The sequence below is a fragment of the Etheostoma spectabile genome, unplaced genomic scaffold, assembly GCF_008692095.1.
Source record: "Etheostoma spectabile isolate EspeVRDwgs_2016 unplaced genomic scaffold, UIUC_Espe_1.0 scaffold00019539, whole genome shotgun sequence".
Classification (NCBI taxonomy): Eukaryota; Metazoa; Chordata; class Actinopteri; order Perciformes; family Percidae; genus Etheostoma; species Etheostoma spectabile.
In genome coordinates, this window is record NW_022604994.1 from 1 (window position 1) to 9,533 (window position 9,533).

The following is a 9,533-nucleotide window of genomic DNA, read 5'->3' on the forward strand; positions in this document are numbered from 1 at the left end:
ATGAATAGCCAATCACCTTTCCCCTGAGCCCTAGGTAACGTCGTTAAATTGCTTGTTTTGTCCAACCACGAGTTAAAATATTCAGGTTACAATCATATAAAACAGAAAAGCTGCAAATCCTCACATTCAGAAGTTGAAACCAGCTTGTTTTGCCATTTTTGTTTGATGGGACAAATTAACAAGATTAATCTAAAATTGTTGACTGATTTTTTGTGGACAAATTATAATTAATATGAATAATAATTAAAGCCCTCTATTTCCACTCTTGAGTTTGTACAACTTGTATCTTGACGGCTGAGATGACATTTTCCACACTTACCAGAATCAGTTCTTTGACCTCCAAGCATTTCTCCTTCATGATGTCCTGCTCAGGAGAGGGAGTTGTAGTCTGTCTCCTGTAGGATGAATAGTAATCATCGTCGTAATTCCTACACATCCACAAACATGTGAATGGTTGTCATATATGCTGTAGAGTACAATGCCTGTGATGGCAAAGCAACTCCTGCGTGACCAGGATCACATTGATGATGACCTAAAATAAAAGACATAATAGTAAATATTAGAATAAATACTCATGGAATTTAAAAGCCACAGACTATCTTACCCTTTACACTAATAACAGCTGTGTGGCTGGTTACTTTCTTTCAGACTTTACACTTTATATGATGAACACTGTTCGAAACCAACATTACCTTATACTCCCCCCCCCCCCCCTTAAGATAAGAAAAAAGTACTTATGAAAAATAAATTAATAAAATTAAAAAAAAAGTAAATACAAACTATACCTGCTGAGACATAATATAAACATGTATTACTACCTATATACGCAAATAGGTAAATAAATCCCTAAATGGGTAGAAAAAGGAAATTATATATATTGTATATATATATATATATATATATATATATATATATATGTATATATAGCAGGTTTGTATAGTCTGCACCAAGAACAAAAATGGCCCTCCATTTTACTTGTCTTGAACTAAACCAAAAATGTAAGATGACAATATAATAAAGTACTTCAAGATAACATGAGGATGAACTACTTACAGACATGGACTGGGGTACTTCTCAGACAAAATGTCAATGGTGCCAAACAAAATAAACTAGAGAAAAAAGCACAAAAGAAAAAAAAATATTGAAACTTCCATTCTTCTGAACAAACACTAAAATTCATAAATGTCATTCACAGTATCTTTGACTGAGTGAACAGCATTTGGAGCATGAAGAAGGAAACTAGGTAACCCTCATCATGTAAAGTCCAGCATCATCCTGACAGGGTCACATAACATTGGCCGCTGTGGGCCAGTGTATAACATCTTTGGACTACCGGTAGTGTATGAGAGGACAAAAGACAACTGTTTGAGATGTTAAGAACTCAACTACAGAAGAATATTATACATTACTAATATCAAGAAGGAAACTAGGTAACCCCATCATCAATCACACTGGCAGACAAGAGCCAAAGCAACCGGTACCGATCAATGTCATCTTAGAACTTAAGGCCGTGTTATGCTCCGTGGTGGCTCCACACAGAGCTTTCACTGTAGCCGACGTAAGTGGCCTGATGTCTATACTTGTGCGCTGGTGTGCACGCTGAGCCGGCATGTGTGTGGGGGGGGGGGTGTGTGTTAGAGGAAGAAGATATAAGTATTGAATTCAGAGTCATAGTGAGGGAAACAAAGTGTCTCCCTTGTGCTTTCTGACCATGATGAGACATCTTTAACAGGAAAAGTTATCTCTCCTTGATTTCATGTTGTTTTTGGAGAAGGAGAACCAGGAAATGAGTCGGGGGAATGCAACGCTACCAAAGCCACGGCCGGAGGACGTGGGTTGCGCGATGTGTAGTTACATTTTTGGAGAGGTGCGTGTCAGGCTACGGCGTAGGGTCCGGCGTAGACGCAGAGAGGTCTGCGGGAGTACACCGTGATTCAGCACATAAAACGGCTTTAAGAGACTAAGATGTCCAATAACAATATCCAGAATTTTGAAAGGTAGTCCAACGTCAAAAAGCTTAGTTAATACCGATCAGTTAAAATACGCTTGGATTGGACTCACAAATCTGTAGTGAATTTTATATCATTTGGCAAAGTAAGATCAGTCTTAAGTTACAATGTCCCAGATCAGAACAGCTGTTAGGTGATTCTCCGAGGAACCATCTGAACAGCCCAAGTTGTCATGATTTGTCATGAAAAGGCTTGGACCTAAATGCATAAAACAAGAATATAAAACAAGACAAACAGTCTTACAAGATACGTGTCCTCAGGAAGGAAACCTTGACACAAGTTCTAACGTTGTATTTGTCTATTTGTTGTACTCTAACTTTGAAAAGACTTGGAAGTTTAAAGATGTACATGTTGTGAAGAAAATTATATTGGACATTAGTTATGACACAAAAGAACAAATGCAAAAGTTTCTTTCTTACCAATCCACCAAGCCAAAAAGGAAATCCGATTGATTTATCTGGGACCAAAAGTACATCCTGTCAAAGCAAAAGAGTATCGTTCCAAGGCCGATGTTGAGCAGCCCAACCATAATGTGCAGAGCCTGTGGGAGGAAACAGCATGAACAGCTGACACATGTACAGTAACTGCAGTTCTCAGGGACACTGTTCAGGGTAACTGGAGAGCACCCAAGTGCAGCAAATTTGTTATATGGATCACTTTCCCTCATTTTCGTGTGTTTTGCGTGCTTTATGAATTTAATAAAGCTTTCTATTTAAATATAACGTTACCTGGAGCTCCAAGGCAGACAGAGCCGTGGGAGTGTAATGGAAAAACCTTTGAAAAATGTGACTGTAATGTGATTACGACAATAACATTTTGGCAGAAATTTAAAGAAGTGAGCGGATCCCGCTGGATCTGGCTGTGTGAGCAAAACTGGGCAAAGAGGTCGATTGTGGATTCAGCTGATACAGTAGAATGAAGCCTTCAGTCTACAGTGAGCCAAAGTCACATCTTTCTATTTCAGGTCCATGGGCCCTATCTTTCGAAAAAAAAAATGAATGGGAGTCGAGACAGATCAAACTATTTTTTGGTCCGGTTGGAATTGTGCCATGCATTCCACAATGATGTGTGTACATTTTTAGAGATAAACGACTTGACTTAAAGAAGTCTCAATACACGTCACCAGAGAAATATGGCTGGTCTTGGCAAGCTTTACCGTCTTCTTCCAAGACAAAGGCAGAAGTATCAAAAGAGATAAAAAACATTATAAATCGGGTCCCATGAAGATAGGTCCCATGGAGTAAAACGGAAAGGGCGGGACTTTGGCTCTCTATGCTTGCCTCTTGTGATGGCAGCCGCCTGTCACTCAAAGCGCCACACCCTTTATTATGCATAACTTTAAACCTGAATATAATTTAAAGGGTTGAGTTATAATTAAAAAAAACTCACTCTCTGCACAGTTTCATAATGGGGAAAAATAGCTATAGAGACACAAAACTGTTTTTGTTACCAGGCCGTAAACATGTTCACTGGTGCTGTGAAGTAGAGCATTTTAACGCGGGGTCTGGGTCTCTGGATTGACTCCCTTTGGAGCCAGCCTAAAGTAGCCATTCCAGGAACTGCAGTTTTGCACTTCCGTTTTTACTTCACTGAAAATTGCCACACCTGTTGAATTATTCCACAAAAATAGATTATTTACTCAAAGTTGAAATCAGAATTAAGTCGGGAATGAAAAAGTACTGAATAAAAAATGCAGTGTAGCATACAAAAGCTTTAAAGCTGAAGTTCACAGGGCAACTTCAAAGCCTATAAAGGTTGCAACTCACCCCAGTACGGACTGAGAACTTCTCTGGACCCTTCTCAGGTGCTCAGACACAGAGCAGCACACCGGGCTGTAGCAAGGTTTTTGAGGATTTGGCACAGAGGAGGTAAACACTTTCGGGGTCAGAGGTCACAGTGAACACTGGGATTCCATCGCCCTTGGTCATGGTCACAGACATCCTGCCTGCTCCTGTAGACTGAAAGAAACAAGAGCGTAAAGAAATTTTAAATCTTACTGTATCAGGTCATGGCTGATGTTGCTGATTCTTTGACCTTAAATGACTTTTTGCTGAATCTCAACGTTAAAGCATGTGTGATTTGTGCTCCATTCCCCCAGACCCACTGGTCCACGGCTGTGTAAAATGGCTGATTTGGTCCTGAACTGGGAGGGATTTTCATGGTTGTGTATTTTTCTCTGTTCCTGTTTTATTTTGAAGTCTGTTTTCTGTCTTGTCTTGTCTGACTTCCTGTCTGTTGGTTTTCCCGCCCTTGTGATTGTCTGATGTTGAACCTGTTCCCAGCCCTTATCTCACTGTCTCCGTTATCTCATTAACCTTGTGTATTTAGTCTCCGTGTTTCCTTGTCTGTTGTCAGGTCATTGTTGGTCTGTTTGGAGTTCTGTGTGTTAGTCTGTCCTGTATGTCTCTGTGTTCCTGTTTCCTGTTTCCTGTGTTTCCTGTTCTTGACTACTACCATGTTTTGGATTACCTTGCTGCATTTAGCACGTTGTGTTTGTAGGGATTTCGTTTATTAAATCTTCAAGCTCACTACCTTGTCTCTGCATGTGGGTCCTACAATTCCTTGGTTCTATGACATAAGCCCACTGCCAAATCTCTAACTGTCACAACACGGGTGGTTAAACATGATGTGCACAGCACAGTTTCCGCAATTGTGAATAAAAAAGTGAATCATAATAATTGGGGATGATTGATGGTAACTATTATAGTAATTTATTATTTAAAAACTACATATATTCTCTTGTTTCTTACAGAAATGTCATGTGTGTTGATAAATTGGAATCTAAAGCCTGAAAAAAATTGATTATTATTAATTACAAAATTAAGTTGTGATTTTGAATGGTCTGACAGCCCTATTTAGTGCTTCCTAGACTTCCTAGGTATTTCCTTGGTAGTATCACTCCTTAGGCTTTGCAGACTTACAGTTAAAGGTGCTCTAAGCGATGTTGGGTGACGTTACTTCTTGTTGATATTAAAAGTATTTTTAACAAACGAGACTAGCTTGCATCTCCTTCCTCCTCCTCATCCCGTGCCTTCCCTACTCAAGTAGATTTTTCAGATATTTTTACTTTACGATTTATTTTGGAGGCGACTGGCTGTCCGGAGGATAATCAGTTGAAATTGTGTGTGTGCATCCAAACTGTAAGTCGTATAACTTATGTTGTCAACTCATATAGCCTTTTGTTGTATTGGTCTATAATTTTTGCAAGTTTAAAGTAAGTTAGCTTGTAATTTGTTTGTTTGTGTTCTTCACCTGTTAGCTAGTTACAACTGGCTGTGATTCCATATAATGGCGATTGTTGAACGCCTTTGCTCACATTTGTGTTTTAGGTGCATTATTTACATGCTACAGTAGTTACACTAAATTTAGATACTGTAATTAATATTGGGTTATTGTTATTATTTGCTAGCATATATATTATTCATTTGCATTGTGCATGGTAGCCTACAATGTTATATATTTAATTAAAAAAAACACAAACACAGCCATAGCAGAGCTACCCATGCCGTGTTTACTTGACTGTAATAAAGTATCAAAAGAGAGAAGTTGTCTCTGTCCGTGTTTTAACAGACACACCTGGGGCAAAGTTGGAAACCAGAATCAGCTTTAACTACAGTCCTAATCTAAGAGATCACAGAGAGATCATATACTGAGATCACAGAGATTGAGCAGACAAGCAGCAAGACATTCCCAATCATCATTTGGCCTTATCTGAAAGATATATTTGAGATGATAGGCATCAAGAATGACTCCTGGCGAATGTGCTGAGTAATTCTGAAGTATGGGGAACTTCTTAATTAATGTCTGTTTAGTAATTCATATTTTATCCTTATTTTCTTTCCAGAAGCCATGTTTGAACACACATATACATGTAGATTCCTTTAAATGTTAAGGGAAAGATTAAAAAGAGAAACTGGATCTGTGAGTTCTCACAGAATCACAATGGAATTTAATAGTTAATCTTGTTAACCTGGAGTCCCAGTCTCTGTCAAAATAATCAGGGATATGTCTGATTAGGCTCAAGATGCTAAGTTTCCAACACAAAGCCCTCATATTAAACTAGGGAGTGGCATTTACCAGGCTGGAAAGATCTAATAAAGTAGCCTACATCTTAGAAATGCACAATTCAGCATTTTTAGAGCTCAACTCATACAAAGAACCCATGATATTGCAAGCTATGCGGTTTTATTGTTCCTTTTTCACATCTGTCTCTTATGATTCCAAACTTTAGGGAAGTCCAATACTGAAGGTCCAGAGCAGGGGTCTTTGACGTTTTAAGGTGTTGTGCAAAAAAATCTATTTGAATCGCGATTCAAGCTCTACCGATTCAAAATCGATTCACAGAATTCCAAAAATCAATTATCTTTTTTTAATTGTATCTGCAATTCATTAACATACATAATACAATACATTAATATAGTATAATAGACTGTTGTCTATGGTTTATTTAAAGAAACACGACAATGTATAAAACTACTCCACTACCTTGTATCTCACGTTATGGCTCCGTAGCAGACGATTTTGTAAAAAATAGTCTAACGGTAGTGTTACCACGTGACTCATGTGTCGCAAATTACCGTAGCCTACAGGCAGGAGAAGCTCAGTTTTGACTCACATTAGCTGTTTAATAACTAATGTTGAATAGCATTTTATTTAGCAAAAATTAGCCTGTAGATATGTTATCTCCTAACATATACCTACACTCTCTAATGCTCACCTATCACGGAAAACTGCTTCCAACAGACTCCACTGGACTCATTGGGAAGTCTACGGCGGGGTTGTGTCTATTAACTTTACTGTCTATGATTTAATAATAAACATCTGCCGTACGCCATCCGATTAAATCTTTACTTTAGTTAATATTCGCCTGAGAGACTTTAGTTAATATTCGCCTGAGATACACATTTTATCTCCTGATAAGTTTCTAAAAAACACACTTTATAGGCTTTAGGCTAAAGATTCCCTAAGGCTGCAGACAGGACAATAATATGGATTGGCTTAGACCCTAATAATTGAATTAGGGTCTTTTATAAACGTAATCAAACATGACAAACTACTTACATGTTTGTGTCAGAGTTGAAGAAAAAACAGAACGAATGATCCGCCTGACAAAGTCTTTAACACTTTGCGCAGTTATTGTTCTGAAACCAGCAAGAACAGAGAGTTACCAGAAGTACCTCCCAGCACCTGGAAAACATAAAGGAACTTAACCTTTGTTGGTTATTCGCTAAACACAATAAGAAATGTGAATAATCAGCGTTGATTGTTTTTATTCTTAGTATTCATACGACATAAATCACATCACAACTTCATACATGGCCTATGTGTAAGAAGCATTCAGAATATCAAGGAGCGTAGTATATATATATGTATATATATGTGGTATTTTTACTTTAAAGGAAATATACTTATCCCAACAAATTATTGATAAGGAGCCCTTTTAGGCAGCACAACTAAATACAAAGACACAAAGATGCAAATTTATTGAGTAACAATTCACATCAATGAGGAGGTGATACAATGAAACGCTTGACCCATACTAAGAACTCAGGATACCACAAGCTCTGCGGTTTTGATTGTCCCTTTTTTTTACACATCTCTCTTATGATTCCCCAAACTTTGGGGAAGTACTATGCTGAAGTTCTAGAGCAGGAAAAGAGAGGTGAGCAGGAACCCCCTACATAGGCCTATATTAAGTTGCACATCAAACTGGGCCATAATAAAGGGTAGGCGGCCTAACGCCTTTATACACAACTTTTTTGCAGAGAATACCAAGCTGTTAAAACAATAATTGTTGGCATGATTTCATAAATCAGTAGGCCAGTAAGTCTGTCATCAGTGGGGATTTATGATTTGCTAATATGTTATAATTATACACACATTAAAATAAAATTGACAATACTTTGGGGGATAACCTGTGAGGACTGGTCTAAGGTATCTGTGTGCAGGAGACACTGGCAGGCTTTAGCTACTGAGCTATCTTTATTGGACTTTATTTGAAAGGGTACTCCTATAGCCTTTATTACAGTTTTGTCCATTTCATTTCAGGTACGTTTCATTCGTCTTCCAATTTATTCAAACAGACCCCCTGACTGCTTTCCCTTTGCCACACAGCTGTGCCTGGCGCTGTTGATGGCCTACAGCATCCCTGTGTCAGTGCGCCACCCAGTGATCAAACATAAAGCTGCATCATATGCACTCTAGTCACCAGCGTGCTATATAGACAAAACAAAAAAACTAAGTTACATGGCTTCAACAACATGTTTTTTGTCCAATATTGTAATATAGTTAATGATCCATCGGCAGCACTGAGCCCTGCAGGGCGCGAGCGAAGAAGTGACATGCCATCCGATTAAATCTTAGGCTACTTTAATAGTTAATATTCGCCTGGGATACACGTTTTCTCCCTAAGTTTCCAAAAACAAACTTTATGAGCACTAAATATCTTAAATGTAGGGCTATAGGTTCACTTATATAGGCTAGTAGTTCAGGATCATAACTTCAATAGCCACTCCTTATAAGGAGTGATGTAAGTTATGGTTACTATTGCTACTGTAATATAGGGTCCTTTACAAACGGAGGGTAATCAAACATGACAAACCAACTTACATGTTGTGTCTGTTAGAGTGGAAGAGAAACCTGAACGAATGTACTCCGCCTGACAAAATCTGTCCGATTTCAAGGCTGTTGCGCAGTTTTTATTGTTCTGAAATCAGGAGAGACCATAGGGAGGGACAGCTGTTACCAGAAAGTACCTCCCCTTCTGCACAATATAAAGAAACTTAACCCTTTGTTGTTTATTTCGTCAAACATATGATAAATGTGAAAAGGCCTACTCTGCTTTGATTGTTTTCATTCATAGCATTTTTACAACATACACAGGCCTGTGTGTAAGAAGCCTTCAGAAGATGTGTGAGTAGCATTGTAGACTAATAACAGTACTTTATGCAAATAAGTGGATTATCTGTGCTATAATATTGCCATCATCACAACTTCATGCATGTGTAAGAAGTATTGAATATCAAGTTGCATAGTAGCCCACATATGTATAAGTTAATAACAGTATTTTTTATTAAGTAAGATTTGAAATGCAGTATTTTTACTTGTAAAGGAGGATTTTGATGTGTTGTTGTAGGCCTATTGGTACTTGAACCAAACTAATACATCTGAGTACTTATTCTAACAACGTATTGATAAGGAGCACATTGAGACAACATTAAACTAAATACAAAGACATTGAGATGCTAAATCATTGAGTAACAATTCACATCGATGAGGAGGCGATACAATGAAATTTATTTTTGTCATAAATGCCATTGCTTCCAAAATTACAAGCAGAGAATCACTTTTCAGATTACATTTTATATATTCGTTTATATTGATAGAGTGTGAACCGTGACAATACAGGACAGATTTCATAATCAAATATCAGATTCAACACGTGATGGGGCACATTGTACACAGCTACCACCAGTTTAAATTTTAAATTGATGAACACATTTGAATGAGGTCAATGCCAGGAAA

The 9,533-nt window shown here is 37.9% G+C and overlaps 1 long non-coding RNA gene across 1 annotated transcript; it reads right to left on the reverse strand.

Annotated features, from left to right (window-relative positions):
- Positions 1 to 1,045: 1,045 nt before the first annotated feature.
- Positions 1,046 to 8,750, reverse strand: LOC116684742 (uncharacterized). The gene is made up of 4 exons (XR_004330835.1): positions 8,619 to 8,750; positions 3,776 to 3,967; positions 2,429 to 2,550; positions 1,046 to 1,109 (listed from the first exon to the last, which is right to left on the reverse strand). It is a non-coding gene; the product is annotated as an uncharacterized LOC116684742 (long non-coding RNA).
- Between the last annotated feature and the right edge of the window lie 783 nt (positions 8,751 to 9,533).